Raw genomic sequence first — 18823 nt, 5'->3', positions numbered from 1 at the left:
TACATACGTTCATATATATATATATATATATATATATATATACATACGTTCATATATATATATATATATATGTATATAATATCAGTGGCGGGCCGTGCATTTCCCACCTAGGCCTTCAGTGATCTCCGACTTCAATGATTACCTCTCAAAATACCATAATTGATGTCACCACATGACCATTGCTGGAGAAATACTATACAGGAACACATTTACACCTTACTGCGCATTGAATCACATCAACAGTATACAAAACGGGTTATTTTCTGGCGCATTCAAAAATCAATTAAAACGCATCTGCAATTAAAACATATACCGTAATGAAAATGATCAAAATATACAGGAACCACACCAAAATCACATAGAAAGCGTAGACCAAAAGAGAAATAATAAAACATATTTTATTTTATTACTTCGTTTTTGAACATCTCATGGTTAAGCCTTTTACCCTTCTCCTGGTGGCAAGGTGAGGCAGTGACAGCACGTCACTGGCAGATGCAGGTGTCCGCTCCGACCTGAGGGGCGCAGTACTGCGTCACCTTTGCGTGACGACAGTGCAGTTTTAAAGGCGCCCGTAGAAAAAGACCTGCCGCATGAATGAACGGCACGACAGCGCCGTGTAGTATCTCATTATAATATTCATCAGCTGCCGTGACGTGATTGGCTGTCGCTTCGGGGCTCGGCCAATCAGACGGCACCGTCTTTGAGCGCTATTCTAACGAGGAGCCTCCAACCTTGAGCCAATGAATGTCAAGCTAGTCGCCGCAGCAGCAGCAGCATGCTACCGGCGGGACACATCGGAGCGGCGTTAAGCTAGCATGAGCACCGCCGGTACCAAAACATCCCACGACCAGGCTTGCCGAGACCACACCGCCCACTTTATTGTCTTTTTTTATTTCCCATTTCATGACGAGTGAGAGTGAGCTTCATGCAGCGTTGAAGGTAAGCCATGTCCTGCCTCTCCTCCCCTCGGCTGGGCATTGTCATGGAAACAAGCTAGCGTAGCTTAGCAATAGCTTCCATCCTGGTTGTGACTGCAGCGTGACGTTGGTTGACTGTTATCTTAAAAGGCTGCCATTAAAAAAAAAAAAAAAAGGCCTTTAAAAGGCGACAAAGGCTACATTTACTGAAGTTAGCATGCGGCTAAAACGTTTCGGATGGTTTTAACGCTGTGGACATGACAAGTAATAAGCGCCCAGTGACGCATGAGCCGGGATGCTGTGGTTAATAATGATAATACAATACTACTTATAGCAGTGGTGTCCAAAGTGCGGCCCGGGGGCCATTTGCGGCCCGCAGCTCGGTTTTTATTGGTCCGCGACACATTCTATAGACCAGTGTTAGTGTGCCGTGGGATACAGTCTGGTGTGCCGTGGGCATACTTGCAAACCCTCCCGGATTTTCCGGGAGACTCCCGAAATTCAGCGCCTCTACCGAAAACCTCCCGGGACAAATTTTCTCCCGAAATTCAGGCGGACTCAGGTCCTCCACAATATAAAAAAGCGTACCTGCCCAATCACGTTATAACTATAGAATGATGGAGGGCGAGTTCTTGGTTTCTTATGTGGGTTTATTGTTAGGCAGTTTCATTAACGTCCTCCCAGCGTGGCAACAACACACAACAACAGCAGTCACTTTTTTGTATACCGTAAAGCAGTTTGTCTGTCGTAAACAGCAATGTTGTGACACTCTTAAACAGGACAATACTGCCATCTAGTGCATTTGATGAAAGCACTTTTGTGTGTGCCACACATCAATGCATCATCAGAGAGGGTGTTCAGCATGGTTCGAAAAATAGTGACAGAGACTAAAACAAGGATGGACAATTCAACCCTTAACTCAACAATGAGTAGATGAGTGTTATGTGTGTGTATATGTGTAAATAAATGAACACTGAAATTCAAGTATTTATTTCATATATATATATATATATATATATATATATATATATATATGTGTGTGAAATACTTGACTTGGTGAATTCTAGCTGTAAATATACTCCTCCCCTTTTAGCCACGCCCCCGTCCCACCCCGACCACGCCCACCCCCACCTCCCGAAATCGGAGGTCTCAAGGTTGGCAAGTATGGCCGTGGGAGATTATCTAATTTCACCTATTTGGGTTAAAAATATTTTTTGCAAACCAGTAATTACAGTCTGAAAATTATGTGTTGTTGAGTGGTCGACAGAGTAACCGTGTAATACTCTTCCATATCAGTAGGTGGCAGCCGGTAGTTAATTGCTTAGTAGAGGTCGGAAACAGCGGGAGGCAGTGTGCAGGTAAAAAGTGTCAAATGCTTAAACCAAAAATAAACAAAAGGTGAGTGCCCCTAAGAAAAGGCATTGAAGCTTAGGGAAGGCTATGCAGAACAAAACTAAAATTGAACTGGCTACAAAGTAAACAAAAACAGAATGCTGGACGACAGCAAAGACTTACTGTGGAGCAAAGACAATGTATGTCCGAACATGACATGAAAATCAACAATGTCCCCCGCAAAGGAGGATTAAAAACAACTGAAATATTCTTGATCGCTAAAACAAAATAGATGCGGGAAATATCGCTCAAAGGAGGACATGAAACTGCTACAGGAAAATACCAAAAAAGAGAAAAAGGCACCAAAATAGGAGCGCAAGACAAGAACTAAAACACTACAGACAGGAAAACAGCAAAAAAACTCAAAATAAGTCAGGGTGTGATGTGGCAGGTGGTGACAGTACATCTACTTTGAGACAAGACCTATATTGATACAGTACACCCACTTTAGTGATGCATGGTTGGTTATGGTTTAAAGTCATATCCAACAATTGTGATGACTCTTTACTGAGTTTAGTTTTTTAATGATTTCTGCTGTTGGTGTGCCTCCGCATTTTTTCAACGCAAAAGATGTGCCTTGGCTCATAAAAGGTTGAAAAACACTGCTATAGACCAGTGTTTTTCAACCTTTTTTGAGGCAGGATGCCTTCGCATTAAAAAATGCGAAGGCATACTTTTTTTTTTTTTTGATTGAAACTTTTATTAGTACAGTACATATTCCGTACAATTGACCACTAAATGGTACCACCCGAATAAGTTTTTCAACTAGTTTAAGTCGGAGTCCATGTAAATCAATTAATGGTACAAATTAGGGCTGCAACAACTAATCGATTTAAATCGATTATAAAAATAGTTGGCGATTAATTTAGTCATCGATTCGTTGGATCTTGCTATGCGCATGCGCAGAGGCTTCAATTTTTTTATTTTTTATAAACTGCAACAATTACAAACAGCTGAGAAACAATAATCAAAATAATAGGGGTGTAACGGTACGTGTATTTGTATCGAACCGTTTCGGTACGGGGGTTTCGTTTCGGTGCGGAAGTGTACCAAACGAGTTTCCACACGGACATATTAAGTAGCGTACTGCACGTTGTGTAAACAATACTCAAAATGCCGGACATTTGAGGCATTTAAGAAACTCCGCCCTGACAGCTCCGCAAAAGAGGACATGTCCGGTGAAAAGAGGACGTATGGTCAGTCTATCCTAGCCCGTTAGCTGCTAGCATGCTAGCAAAAGAGGACTAGCAGCGATCGGTTTCACCGGACGTGAAGCCAATCGCTGCTAGCAGCGACCGGGCTAGAATAGACTGACCATACGTCCTCTTTTCACCGGACATGTCCTCTTTTGCGGGGCTTTCGAGCGGTGTTTCTTAAATGCCTCAAATGTCCAGCATTTTGAGTTAGGGTTGCGTGTATTTTCAATGTACGTTCAGGGTTAAGAAGGGGTTAAAATCAAAACAATGCAGCAGCATTGGTGAGGGAGGGGCAGAGACAGAGAGCGAGAGAGTTATGATAAACGCGCATGTATCGATAAAAAGCAGGCTCTGCTTTTTATCGATACATTTATCAGATTTGATTTTTTATTATCTATAGCAGGGGTGTCAAAAGTGTGCATTTTTGTAACATTTTCCTTGTTTTATTTGGCAAGTTGAAAGAACATGGTGCCAGTATGCTGTTTTAAAAAAAAAAAAAATACTGGAAAGGATAGAAATGTAGTTTGTCTCTTTTATCCGATTATTAATCGATTAATCAAAGTAATAATCGACAGATGAATCAATTATCAAATTAATCGTTAGTTGCAGCCCTAGTACAAATATATACTATCAGCATAATACAGTCATCACCAGTGTTGGGTTAGTTACTGAAAATCAGTAACTAGTTACTTTAATTCAAAAGTAACTCAGTTACTAACTCAGTTACTTACACCAAAAAGTAATGCGTTACTGTGAAAAGTAACTATTTAGTTAACTTTTTTTTTTTTTTTTTTAAAGCTCCCATTAATGCCCTTTTAGCCTTCATTTCAGTACTGTTATTGCACTGGAGAATAATACAATGTGTTGATCAACTTGACATGCATTTGCATCACTGAACTCTGCTAAGCAATGTGCTCTACATACAACACACAAAGACAAAGATATGTTTCAAAGGGCCATTTTATTTCAGGCCAGAACAAATTGACAAAGCTATTTTAAATAGCTGCAACATAACATACATGAGTAACAAACAGCATAATAACAACATAGCTGTAAACCTGTCTTCACCTAAGGAAGGCACACGTGACATACACAAAGCCTAACCAGGCAGCTTTGAATTGTTGTTTTGGGCAGTAGACGGGATCTTTGATCCAAGACACAACTTACGTTTAACTAAAATGTTCTTTTCTTTGTGCTCGACAAAAGAAAAGAAGTGAGAATATCTCATATTTGCCAACCCTCCCAAATTTCAGTGCCTAGCACCCCAACCATTCTCCCGAATTTCTCCCGATTACCAGCCGGACTTAAGGCACGCCCCCTCCAGGTCCGTGCGGACCTGAGTGAGGACAGCCTGTCGTCACGTCCGCTTGGCCAACCAAAAGGTAACCACAGAACACTATAGTGTTCTGTGGTTACTTTTTGGTTGGCCAACAGTTTACGTTGTATTGCGCACCCTCCTGTCCTCCCCTCCCCACACCCAGACACACACAGAGCGCGCCTTCGGCTTGTGACAGAGGAAGAATCAGAAGGACGGCACTGCAGCGCGCCAATAAAACACACTCAGATATTCTGTTTCTAGCCGATACTACATAAAAAATAATGTCAAATTACGCAGTAACGCATCATGTAGTAACGGTAACTGAGTTACTGAATATAAAAAATAACGCGTTAGATTACTAGTTACCGCCAAAACTAACGCCGTTACACTAACGCGTTAGTCCCAACACTGGTAATCACAAAAGTTAATCCTCAGAGTATATACAATGAATTATTTACATTATTTACAATACGGGGGGTGGGATGATATCAGCACTTCAGTCATCAACAATTGCATTATCAGAGAAATGGACATTGAAACAGTGTAGGTCTGACTTGGTAGGATATGTACAGCGAGCAGTGAACATAGTGAGCTCAGAAAGCATAAGAACAAGTATATACATTTGATTATTTACATTTGATTATTTACACTCCGGGGAGGTGGGGGGAGGGTGTTAGTCTAGGGTTGAAGTTGCCTGGAGGTGTTCTTTTAGTGAGGTTTTGAAGGAGATGCACTTTCTTTTACACCTGTTGGGAGTGCATTCCACATTGATGTGGCATAGAAGGAGAATGAGTTAAGACCTTTGTTAGATCATAATCTGGATTTAACGTGGTTAGTGGAGCTCCCCCTGGTGTTGTGGTTATGGCGGTCATTTACATTATGGAAGTAGTTTGACATGTACTTCGGTATCAGGGAGGTGTAGCGGATTTTATAGACTAGGTTCAGTGCAAGTTGTTTTACTCTGTCCTCCACCCTGAGCCAGCCCACTTTGGAGAAGTGGGTAGGAGTGAGGTGTGATCTGGGGTGGAGGTCTAGAAGTAATCTGACTAGCTTGTTCTGGGATGTTTGGAGTCTAGATTTAAGGGTTTTGGAGGTGCTAGGGTACCAGGAGGTGCAAGCGTAATCGAAAAAGGGTTGAACGAGAGTTCCCGCTAGAATCTTCATGGAGCTTTTGTTGACCAGAGAAGAGATTCTATAGAGAAACACCACCAGCAGAAAGTGTTAAAAAATGAAACTCCACCAGGTCGTCGTGCCTTATTTTGAATGTGTTGGGGTTTTCTTGTGTGTAGTGCTTTAGTTCTTGTCTTGCGCTGTTATTTTGGTGGCCCTTCCTGTTTTGTTGAGGTTTTCCTGTAGCAGTTTCATGTCCTCCTTTGAGCGCTATTCTCCGCACCTGCTTTGTGTTAGCAAGCAAGACTATTTAAGTTGTTGCTATCCTTCTTTGTGTGGACATTGTTGATTGCCAAGTCATGTACGGATGTACTTTGTGGACGCCGTCTCTGCTCCACACGCTGCAAGTTTTTGCTGTCGTCCAGCATTCTGTTTCTGTTTACTTTGTAGCCAGTTCAGTTTTACTTTCGTTTTGCATAGCCTTCCCTATGCTTCAATGCCTTTTTCCTTTCCCTTTTGTTCATTTTTGGTTTAAGCGTTACATACATTTTTACCTTTTGCATATTGGGTTCACGACAAATCGTCCTCATCTCACCCGACACATTCCGACTTTTACAAAGCAATTAACTACCTGCTGCCACCTACTGACGTGGAGTATTACATGGTTACCCTGTCGAGTTCTACTAAGCACAAACACTAAGGAACGGCACATTATTTGCGGATTATAATTATTGATTTGCAAAAAATATTTTTTTGGCCAATTAGGTGAAGTTGCATAATTTCCCACGGCACACCAGACAATATCTCACGGCACGTTAGTATGCTGCGGCACAGTGGTTGAAAAACACTAAACAGGTCCCGAATTAGAACAAAAAACTATGAAAAATTAAACGGGACCAAATCCCCCCAAAAATGGGACCTGAAAACCAATATGGTCGACAACCTGAGCGTCTTACGGAGTTTGAGTTTATTTGGAACATGCAAGCATACAACATGATACATCACAATTTCCAGTTTCTCTTTTCAACATGTTCGAAAAGGAGTAGGAAGAAGCAGAGCTTATTTAATCCTACCCCTTTTCTTTTACATAACAGTTGCTAAATCTTTTGTTCACTTCCTGTTCTCAATTTATTCACAATATACTCCATAAGTAATCACAATAAAAATGAATAAATAAATAAATAATATTCGATGAAGTAAATTACATTTCATATGGTGAGATGAGTAAGATTATCTTGAACATGGATGGATGAGATAAATTGAGAATGTTTATCATGGTTCTTCTTCTTTGTACTTTGTAAACACTTTAAGTTTGAAGTGTTTCTTGAAGTGGATCATATTAGTACATTGTTTGGTTGCTTTGCTTAATCCATTCCATAATTTAATTCCACATACTGATATACTGAAGGTCTTAAGTGTTGTTCGTGCGTACAAATGTTTTAAATTAAATTTTTCTCTAAGATTATATTTCTCCTCTTTTGTTGAGAAGAATTGTTGTATATTCTTGGGTAGCAGATTACAGTTTGCTTTGTGTATAATTTTAGCTGTTTGCAAATTCACTATGTCGTACTGTAGGACAAGCAGTAGAAAATGGATGAATAAAGTCTTTGATGATTTGATAAAATATATTTGCAAAAAAAAAAAGGAAAGAGCATGTACGAGAAGGCATGCCATTGTCTTCCAAGAGTAATAGCAGTATATTTAAGGATATTAAAATAAACACATATTAAGGACCCTTTGAATGGGGATGGCGTGGCAACCTGAGGGTTCCTGTTTCAGTTTGACAGTATAATAGCAATAATAGTAAATACAAATACAATCATTATTAAAATAATCATGAATTATTTTATTGCTTTGTTATCTATAACACAAAGCTAACATGTAGAAGTTTTTTTTTTCCAAATGTTAGCATATGTTCACCTACATTGTTTTGGTTTGAGTATTTTTCATATACAAAATGTATAAAAGTGGCCTTCGCATCCTTTAAGTTTTCTCTATGTGGCCCTCGCGTGAAAATGTTTGGAGACCTCTGATCTTACAGGCTTCCAAGTAGTTGCTAGTCCAAGCCAGACGTGCGTGGCCATTGTTGTCTGTGAGGCTAGTTATGTGCAAGCTCCATCTGTCACTGTTTGACCTGCTTAATGCTGCTGCACACAGCTTAGAAAGAGTTCACTTAGACCTTGTGAGCGTAATGACTCTTGAAAAAATAAGATTTATAAACTCTACAAATATGAATAGATGGGAACTAACCTGGAAGCCTTTACTGACATATATTGAATCATAACTTATAGACATTTTTTTCCCCTCGGGAAAGGGAGGGGAAGAAAGGAAAGAAGAAGGGGGAAAAAAAAAATTGTTGTATCTTTTTTGTAGTTTTATTCCTTTTTTTTATTATTATTATTTTTTGTATTGTTCCCACACGACCATTGCTTTTTTGTGTCACCTTTGATATGGTTTTGTCACGGTTTACTTGCTTTTTTTGGTGACTTTTTATTTATTTATTTATTTTTTTGCAATCGATCAAGCCACGAAAATGTGACTTTTTTCTTCTTTTTTAAGTGCGAACAGTGGAGAGATCCGCATAGGTGATCTAGTGCAGTGTTTTTCAACCACTGTGTCACGGCACCCTGATACAGTTTGGTGTACCGTGGGAGATTATGTAATTTCACATAATTGGGTTAAAAATCCGCAAATAATGTGCCGTTGTTGAGTGTTGGTGCTGTCTAGAGCTCGGCAGAGTAACCATGTTAAAATCTTCCATATCAGTAGGTGGCAGCAAGTAGCTAATTGCTTTGTAGGTGTCAGGAACACGTCGTGTCATGATCACAATATGCAGACCACAGCAACAATTCTTCTCAAAAAAAGAGGAGAAATATAATCTTAGGGAGAAATGTAATTTAAAACATTTGTATGTACGTACAACACTTAAGACCTTCAGTATATCAGTATGTGGAATTAAATTATGGAATGGATTAAGCAAAGCAATCAAACAATGTACTAATATGATCCACTTCAAGAAACTCTTCAAACTTAAAGTGTTTACAAAGTACAATGAAGAAGAACCATGATAAACATTCTGAATTTATTTAACTCATCCATTCTTTCATTCTTTCACTCACAAAATAATCTTACTTATCTCAACATATGAAATGTAACTTACTTCACCAATTATTATTTATTTACTTATTTTTATTGTGATTACTTATGGAGTATATTGTGAATAAATTGAGAACAGGAAGTGAACAAAAGTTTTAGCAACTGTTATGGAAAAGAAAAGGGGTAGGATTAAATAAGCTCTGCTTCTTCCTACTCCTTTTCGAACATGTTGAAAAGAGAAACTGGAGATTGTGATGTATCATGTTGTATGCTTGCATGTTCGAAATAAACTCAAACTCAAACTCAAACAGCGGAAGGCAGCGTGCAGGTAAAAAGGTATGTAATTCTTAAACCAAAAATAAACAAAAGGTGAGTGCCGCTAAGAAAAGGCATTGAAGCTTAGGGAAGGCTGTGCAAAACGAAACTAAAAACTCAACTGGCTGCAAAGTAAACAAAAACAGAATGCTGGACGACAGCAAAGACTTGCAGCGTGTGGAGCAGAGACGACGTCCACAAAGTACAACCGAACATGACATTGTCCACACAAAGAAGGATAGCGTCCACACAATATAAATATTCTTGATTGCTAAAACAAAGCAGGTGCGTGAAATAGCGCTCAAAGGAAGACATGAAACTGCTACAGGAAAATACCAACAAAACAGGAAAAAGCCACTAAAATAGGAGCGCAAGACAAGAACTAAAACACTACACACAGGAAAACCGCAAAAAACTCAAAATAAGTCACGGCGTGATGTGACAGGTCACCTACCTTGAGACAAAGGCTATTGTGATGCATGCTTGGTTATGGTTTGAATTCATATCCAACAATTGCGAGAACGACCTTTTACTGTCAATATCAACTGCTGAGTTTCATTTTTTTAATGTTTTCTGCTGGTGGTGTGCCTCCAGATTTTTTCAATAAAAAAATTGTGCCTTCGCTCAAAAAAGGTTGATCACTTCCTGAGCATCCTTGATGTCGAGGAATATTCATCCATCTTGCTATGGTCTGGATCGTCTGCTGATCCTGAGCCAGTGCAGGATGGATGGATATATACAATATCTAGGTACTTTTTCTAATAATGTCTATACTGTAAACCTTGAGTTGTTAAAGCCCAATTGCACCTCTCTCCTCAAGCGTGCATGTAAGTGTGGATGTGTGCATGTATGAAGGGTCTGAGTGAGCAAAGTATGATTGTCAAATGTGATTTTAACTGGAAAATTCAATAAAATATATTTGCAAAAAAAAAAGAAAAAGCATGTACTAGAAGGCATGCCATTGCCTTCCAAGAGAAATAACAGTATATTTAAGGATATTAAAATAAACACATATTAAGGTCCCTTTGAAAATGTTTCACATGTGCCATTAGGACCCTAAACGGTCTCTCCATCAAATATTAACATTATATATGTAAATGTTTTATTGTATGTATTTGTTTAATGTCTGGTTTGTAGTGATGTGCGGTTCAATATTGAAATGTTGATACCGCTGATACCAGATCTTTATGCTCTAATACAGGAGTGTCAAGCGTACGGCCTGGAGGCTGGATCAGGTCTCTCCATCAAATATTAACATATATGTAAATGTTTTATTGTATGTATTTGTTTAATGCCTGGTTTGTAGTGATGTGCGGTTCAATATTGAAATGTCGATACCGCCAATACCAGATCTTTATGCTCTAATACAGCAGTGTCAAACGTACGGCCTGAGGGCCGGATCAGGCCAGTGAAAAGGTTTAATCCAGTCCGCAGGATGAGTTTGCTAAGTATAAAAATGAACCTGAAATTTTTGAATGAAAGAAACAGCTGTTCTTAATGTGTCCACTAGATGTCGAAATAGCAATTCTTTGTATCTTTGTAGATGATGCTTCATATGCACAAAATAACCACATGAGGAAAATGAGCAAACTACATAAATAACATCCTGTAATTTGATTTTGATGTCATTTTTTATCTTGATAGATTGAAAATTAACACCAATGAGTTGACTGATGAACATTATCACATCATTTATTCAGAAAATATAAATAACGACAAATAAAGATAGAATACTATTAACCGCAACATGTAAGTTTAAAAAAACAACATTATGATTTGTACAATTTCAGAATGTGCTTTTTCTATTTTTAAACGAAGAAAACAAACTAAAGTTGTCTTTATTTTCAAGTTATCGTGCCGTGATTTTACCCACTTGAGAGTAGATTTTTCTCCATGTGGCCCCCCATCTAAAATGAGGTTGACACCCCTGCTCTAATATCAAATCTCAAATCAAAATATAGATGCTTTTGATACTTCAGTTATTTGAGATAATGCATATCAGCGATTCTCAAACTGCTCGTGGTACACGGGCTCTATCTAGTGCAGTTATGTCAAAGTCAAGGCCCGCGGGCCAGATCCGGCCCGCGAATGAATGATCTATGGCCCCCGGGATAATATTTGATTAGTATTAGAACCCGGCCCGCAGGCCACAGCCGCCTGCTGCTGTTTTGCACGCACCAATACTCCATCAGTGTTGGCGCTAGGAATTTTCAAAATGGGGTCCCAGGGACCCCATGAAGTCATAAAAATGGGGTCCCACAGTACATTTTTGGGGTCCGACATTTTCAGGATCAGGATCAGTATGCTTTATTTTTGTCCATTCTTTAACATGTACAAGACACATAAGAACTGAAATTTAATTTTTTTTAACCATTTTGAAAACAAATGATACATTTATGCATTATCCTGTCATATCTCACATTCTATGTTGTGTTTTGGAAAAAGGTTGTCATAAACGTTACTTAATTCATTTAAAAAAAAAAAAATGTATGCATATGTAAATTTATTCAATTATAAACATCATTCACTTTCTTCTTTCCTTCATGGATCTAAACTTTACTGCTGCTTGTTTTTTTTCTATATTTTTATTGCAATATTTTCAGAATGTGTTTGTTCTATTTTTGGCCAAAGTAAGACAAAGAAAACAATCTGAAGTTGTGCACAGATTTTCCTCCTGAGCTAAAATGAGCTAATCACTTGATTAAAGTACAGTGTTTTATTTTCCTATATTCAAACACAGTGTTGCTATTCAAACTTTGTGTAATGTTGCAGTGGCCAAAATATAAAATATTCTACTTAAATAAAACATCTGCCTTGTTTTTAATGAATACATAGGACGACTACGCTTCTGTATTTAGATGTTGGTCATTACGGTGGTACTTGGAGAGCAGAGCTTTTTTCTGAAATGGTACTTGGTGAAAAACGTTTGAGTACCACTGATGTATACCACGAACATGAACACAGTCTATAGTAACTAAATCAGTGAGATCTTGTCTGAACGAAACGCGATTGATAGGAACTACTTTTTCTCCCGCCTTGGTAAGCACGTAAGGCCCTAGCACAGCAGCGCACTGTGCTCAGGCATTCAGAGTCTCATTTGTTTATTTAAGAAAATTATATATATCAAGCTGTTGTGTATTATATAATATTTTCCTAAATGTGATACACAATGGGACATTTGTGATATGGTTTACAACATTGACTAGGTCAATTATTGCCAACATAAATTTTGATGCATTATTATTTTTCGGAGCTAAATAGATTGTATTTAAAAGATGGCACTTATGTAAAATATAAATATTTTCAGCAACCTAATCAAGGATGTAGGATTGATTTTAATTATTTTTATTTTGTGCCCCGTTTTGTGATAATAACCTAACAGTATAAACTAAATCATCCACTCATTTTCTACCGCTTGTCCCTCTTGGGGTGGCAGGGGGTGCTGGAGCTTATCTCAGCTGCATTCAGGCGGAAGGGAAGGCTGTAAAACTATATTTTGCAAAAAGTAGAGGCAAAGTAAGATATTTCAGTTGAAGGCAATAGTTAACAATATTTGGTTTTGATCACAATGGGACATTTCTGATGTGGTTTTTACAGAACTGACTTGGTCAATTATTTATAACAACATTAATTTTGATACATTATTTTTTGGAGCTAAAGAGAATTGATATTAAAGATGGCACTATTGTTGTATTATATAAATATTCATTTGACTTTTCAACAACCTAACCAAGGATGTAAAATTGATAATTAATTATCGTTTTGTGCCCCGTTTTGTGATAATAACTTAACAGTGTAAACACAATAAATATTTTCTAAAATTTAGGTTGAAGGCAATAAATAAAACCATTGATTTTAATGCATTATTATTATGTTTTTTAATAACAAAAAATTAATTTTAATGTGTTATTTTCTGGAGCTAAACAGAATTAATTTAAAAGATGACACTTTCTGCTGCACTAAAAGTAATACAAATATAATGAGTATTTATTTGACTTTTACTGCATCTAACCTTTTCAACTACCTAGCCAAGGATCTAAAATTTATTATTTTTAGTTATTTGTATTCCTCTTTATTTGTAATAACCTAATAGCATACACAAAATATGCAATATTTTCCAAAAATTGGATGCAAAGTAGAATATTTAAGTTGAAGGCAATAATTAATAATATTTGGTTTTGATCAAAATGGGACATTTCTGATGTGGTTATTACAGTAGTGACTTGGTAACAACATTAATTTTGATACATTATTATTTTTTAGAGCTAAAGATAATGTATTTAAAAGATGGCACTATTGTAGTATATAAATATTTATTAGACTTTTCAACAACCTAACCAAGAATGTAAAATTGATTTTTTTATTAATATTATCTTTTTGTGCCCCGTTTTGTGATAATAACCTAACAGTGTAAACACAATAAATATTTTCTAAAAGTGAAATGCAAAGTTGAATATTTAGGTTGAAGGCAATAATCAATAACATTGATTTTAATGCATTATTATTAAGATTTTTAAAAGCAAAGTAGTACTTGTAATACATTATTTTCTGGAGCTAAACAGAATTCATTTAAAAGATGACATGTAATGTAATGAATGTAATGAATATTTATTTGACTTTTACTGCATCTAACCTTTTCAACAACCGATCTAAAATGTATTACTTTTTATTATTTATATTCCTCTTTTTATGTATAACAACATAATAGCATACACAAAATATGCAATATATTCCAAAAACCATATGCAAAGTTAAATATTTGGGTTAACGGTAATAAATAATAACATTGATATTGATGCATTATTATTTAGAGTTTTTAAGTCTTTAAAAAAATGGAAATAGTATTTTTTAACCTTCACCGAATCAACATACTGTGGTTTTTTCTTTATGTAAACTGCAACTGCTGCATACTATTCTTGCAGACTTCAAATATAGAATACAATGTGCTTTACCACACATCCAAAAAGATACCATAATCCTGACTCTGACCCACATTATATATAACATGTCAAGATTACAGTATATCAAAATAGTTCAAAATACGTGCTTTTTTTATACACCTCGAAATTGAAGGAATCGTGAAATGAAAAAAATAATCTTAATGAAATAGATTCAGGCCAAGTTTCATACGGTTAGCCATCAAACTGACTATTGACAATCAAAACAAATACGCAGAATGTACATATTTAGTCCCGTGAGGTGCCTCAAAAGGGTTAAATGGACTGTAAATCTTCCATGATGTCATGGCAACCTTCCGCTGTTACCCAATCGTCCACTGCTTCTCATTCTCCGTCTGTTTTGTTTTGCTCTTGACAAAGTCACCCCATCCAGGGAGAGTACTCTCGGGCAATGACCCCTTCTTAAAAACCCTACTCGCCAGTCAGTGTGCATGCAATCCACTGTGCAGGGCATTGGAAGGGCACGTGATCGCCGCTGCTCGTCACTAGTGATGGAACTTGTCTGCCAAAAGAGGTTCCACTCCAGATTGATAGTAGTGTTCATCATCGTGTAACTCACCTACCTATTTTAGAACAGCCTAGGCTATCATCCAGCTGCCCCCTTTGCACATGTGCAGTTAGAAATAATCTGCTCATAAATTGTGTGGGACACAATTTGTGGGCTTGGCTTTTTTGTGTGGACGTTTGGGGCCCATGCGCTGTTTTTTGTACAGCGCTGGAACAAAAGGTTGTCCAGCACTCCGTGACTCCATAGTGCTCTCATTTTGACTTTGCACGCTCATTTATCGATTATCGGTGTGTAAAAGTGTAGCCATAGGGTGAAATACAGTCATACAATGTGTTCATTTAGTCAACAGCAGGTGGGAAGCTTTGGGTACCTCACGATTCGATTACGATTCAGGACCTACGGTTCGATTAAGAATTGATTATTGATGCATCTTTAATTCATGTATATTGATGCAGTTTTACATTTCTTTTGGTTTCACTAAATAAGCATTTATCACTTGCAACTTTTAAAATCAGTGCATTTGTAATAAGAAACAGAAATTAATTGTCATCACTAGAGATGTCCGATAATGGCTTTTTTGCCGATATCCGATATTGTCCAACTCTTAAAAAACGATTCCGATATCAACCGATACCGATATATACAGTCGTGGAATTAACACATTATTATGCCTAATTTTGTCGTGATGCCCCGCTGGATGCATTAAACAATGTAACAAGATTTTCCAAAATAAATCAACTCAATTTATGGAAAAAAATGCCAACATGGCACTGCCATATTTACTATTGAAGTCACAAAGTGCATTATTTTTTTTAACATGCCTCAAAACAGCAGCTTGGAATTTGGGACATGCTCTCCCTGAGAGAACATGAGGAGGTTGAGGTGGGGGGGTGTATATTGTAGCGTACCGGAAGAGTTAGTGCTGCAAGGGGTTCTGGGTATTTGTTCTGTTGTGTTTATGTTGTGTTACGGTGCGGATGTTCTCCCGAAATGTGTTTGTCATTCTTGTTTGGTGTGGGTTCACAGTGTGACGCATATTTGTAACAGTGTTCAAGTTGTTTATATGGCCATCCTCAGTGTGACCTGTATGGCTGTTGACCAAGTATGCATGGAATTCACTAGTGTGTGTGAAAAGCCGTAGATATTATGTGACTGGGCCGGCACGCAAAGGCAGTGCCTTTAAGGTTTATTGGCGCTCTGTACTTCTCCCTACGTCCGTGTACACAGCGGCGTTTTAAAAAGTCATAAATTTTACTTTTTGAAACCTAGACCGATAATTTTGAAACCGATACCGATAATTTCCGATATTACATTTTAAAGCATTTATCGGCCGATAATATCCGCAGTCCGATATTATCGGACATCCCTAGTCATCACATTTATTAAATTAACGGAAATGTGTGCAAAACTTGTACATAAGCGGCCAATAGTAAAGGAACTGGTTGGATCTCTCGGTGAGGCCAAATTTTAGAACTGTGTGCATTACATTATTTACAATAAGTAAATAAATTACCGATTATTAACGTTTACTAATCGATTTTATAATCATCCATGTCTGAATTGCGATGCATCTAAAAATCGATTATTTCCCCCACCTCTAGTAGCCGGTGTCTATTAATGGTCAGGTGTCAAGGATGGAGGCTTATGTTGCACATTTATGCCTTGCTGTGATAATGATTGGTGGTATAGGGTGTTTATTAGGGTTGAGGAATTATGTTGATTAGCATTAGCATCTTCCACGCTTCATGCCGCAACACTTTTTTATTGAACTCTGCGGTAATAATCAGCTGTACAGATGTCGTGTTTAAAGGAATGGTGTTTATAATTGACTGATGTCGTGTTTAAAGGAATGGTGTTTATAATTGACAGACGTCGTGTTTAAAGGAATGTTGTTTATTAGAGCAAAGGTCCCCTATTTGAAGAGATGTGGTTGTGCAATTGTTGAGGTTTGGCGTCTGTTAAAGTGGAGGCCATTATCTGATTGTATACAGTGGTAGTATTATTTTTATTTTGCCTTTATTTAACCAGATAAAAATCCCATTGAGATCAAAGATCTCTTTTTCAAGGGAGACCGCGCCAAGAGGGCAGCAGCAAGGTTACATTAAAAAATAGTAAACAACACATAAAACATTTACAACATTAAAAACTTGCTCACATGACACATGTGCATACAGACAAGGTAGACTGCAATCCTTTCACAGAAGCTTTAAACTCATTCAATGTAACAAGGGTTTGAAGTTTAATATTCTATTGTAGGTTATTCCAACCCTTCAGTGCTGAAAACCTAAATGCTTTCTTGCCCAGTTCAATTCTTACTTTGGGGACGACAAATTGCAGAACATTCATTGAACGAAGATTGTGACTTCCTTGTTTCTTAGTTAAAAGACAAGCTGGAGTGATACCCAGAATGGTTTTGTAGAAGTTATGCAATGTATTCAGGTATGGCATCTACTTGTGCCAAGGCTAAGATTTAATTCTTTACAGCAGGGGTCACCAACCCTTCGATCACGATCGACCAGTCGATCTTTGCGACCCTACCGGTCAATTGCGAAAATATTAGGAAAACATTTTTTATTCATATGACATTAGTGACACCCCCACCCGGAGTGGCCAACAGAACTGTCAACAGGCACTCATTTTAACCCCTGAGCACGCCCGCACGCCTCGCCTCTCTCACTTCAGTCTCACATCTCGCTGCTCTTGACACCGCGGCCAAAACCCCCGAGCATGGTCGGACACTTCACCCGCTCGTCTCACAAACGCGCAGGGCATGATGTGCACAAAAATCATGGAGCTGCAACAATGCATTAAGGCTGACTGTTGCAAAGCATCGGACATTTTCTAACATCTTCCTGCATGCGAGGACTTGCATTTTGGGGACCCATCATTAGAAAGGCGCCCACACTTTCCGGGCAGCAATCAACAGACTTCCTCTCTCCAGCAATGCGGTGCTCTGCTGGAAGTTCTACCACTTCTTACACAAAACTGTAAGGCTCATCATCGCTCAACTGCAACAGGGAGCTAACAAGCTAAATACTAGAGTCCGTGAACATTGCTTCAAAGTACAGATTTTGTGTTGATTTATATACAAAAGTAAATATTACCATGTGCAACGGCAGTAATATATGATCAAACAAAAAGCAATTTATATGGGCTTGGCGTCTACTACCACACAAGCTATGATTTGATCATTTAAGCATTAACATAGTAGTGTTATGCAATTTATATGGGCATGGCGTCTATTAGCGCGGAGGCTACGATGTAAATAATTTAAGAAATATAATAGTAGTGTTATGAACTTTATACGGGCATAGTGTCTACTAGTGCGGAGGCTATTATTTGATAATTTAAGAAATAAAATAGTAGTGTTATAAACTTTATACAGGCATAGCGTCTACTAGGGCAGAGGCTATGATTTAATAATTAAAGAAATACAGTAGTAGGGTTGTGCAATTTATACAGGCATGGCAACTACTCGCGCGCAGGCTGCAATTTGATAATGTAAGAAATACACTAGTACCGTATTTTTCGGAGTATATGTCGCTCCGGAGTATAAGTCGCAGCGGCCGAAAATGCATAATTAAGAAGGGGAAAAACATATATAAGTCGCATTTTTGGGGGAAATTTATTTGATAAAACCCAACACGAAGAATAGACATTTGAACAGCAATTTAAAATAAATAAAGAATAGTGAACAACAGGCTGAATAAGTGTACGTTATATGAGGCATAAATAACCAACTGAGAACGTGCCTGGTATGTTAACGTAACATATTATGGTAAGAGTCATTCAAATAACTATAACATATAGAACATGCTATACGTTTACCAAACAATCTGTCACTCCTAATCGCTAAATCCCATGAAATCGTATACGTCTAGTCTCTTATGTGAATAAGCTAAATAATATTATTTGATATTTTACAGTAATGTGTTAATAATTTCACAGATAAGTCGCTCCTGAGTATAAGTCGCACCCCCAAACTATGAAAAAGGGACGGCGTGGCGAAGTTG

At 37.8% G+C, this 18823-nt stretch overlaps 1 protein-coding gene across 2 annotated transcripts in view; it reads left to right on the top strand.

Annotated features, from left to right (window-relative positions):
- The first annotated feature begins 656 nt into the window (after nt 1-656).
- Nucleotides 657-18823, top strand: part of gpam (glycerol-3-phosphate acyltransferase, mitochondrial) — a 46230-nt gene continuing 28063 nt past the window's right edge. Inside the window, exon 1 of one of the 2 annotated variants that reach the window (XM_061966664.2) lies at nt 657-939. The gene's annotated coding sequence lies outside the window, so the exon portion shown is untranslated. The remainder of the gene's footprint in view (nt 940-18823) is intronic. The other variant, XM_061966663.2, reaches the window with a different exon arrangement.

The sequence above is a fragment of the Nerophis lumbriciformis genome, linkage group LG11, assembly GCF_033978685.3.
Source record: "Nerophis lumbriciformis linkage group LG11, RoL_Nlum_v2.1, whole genome shotgun sequence".
Lineage (NCBI taxonomy): Eukaryota > Metazoa > Chordata > Actinopteri > Syngnathiformes > Syngnathidae > Nerophis > Nerophis lumbriciformis.
Note: the sequence above shows the minus strand (reverse complement) of the source record. Positions and strands in the feature narration are given on the sequence as shown.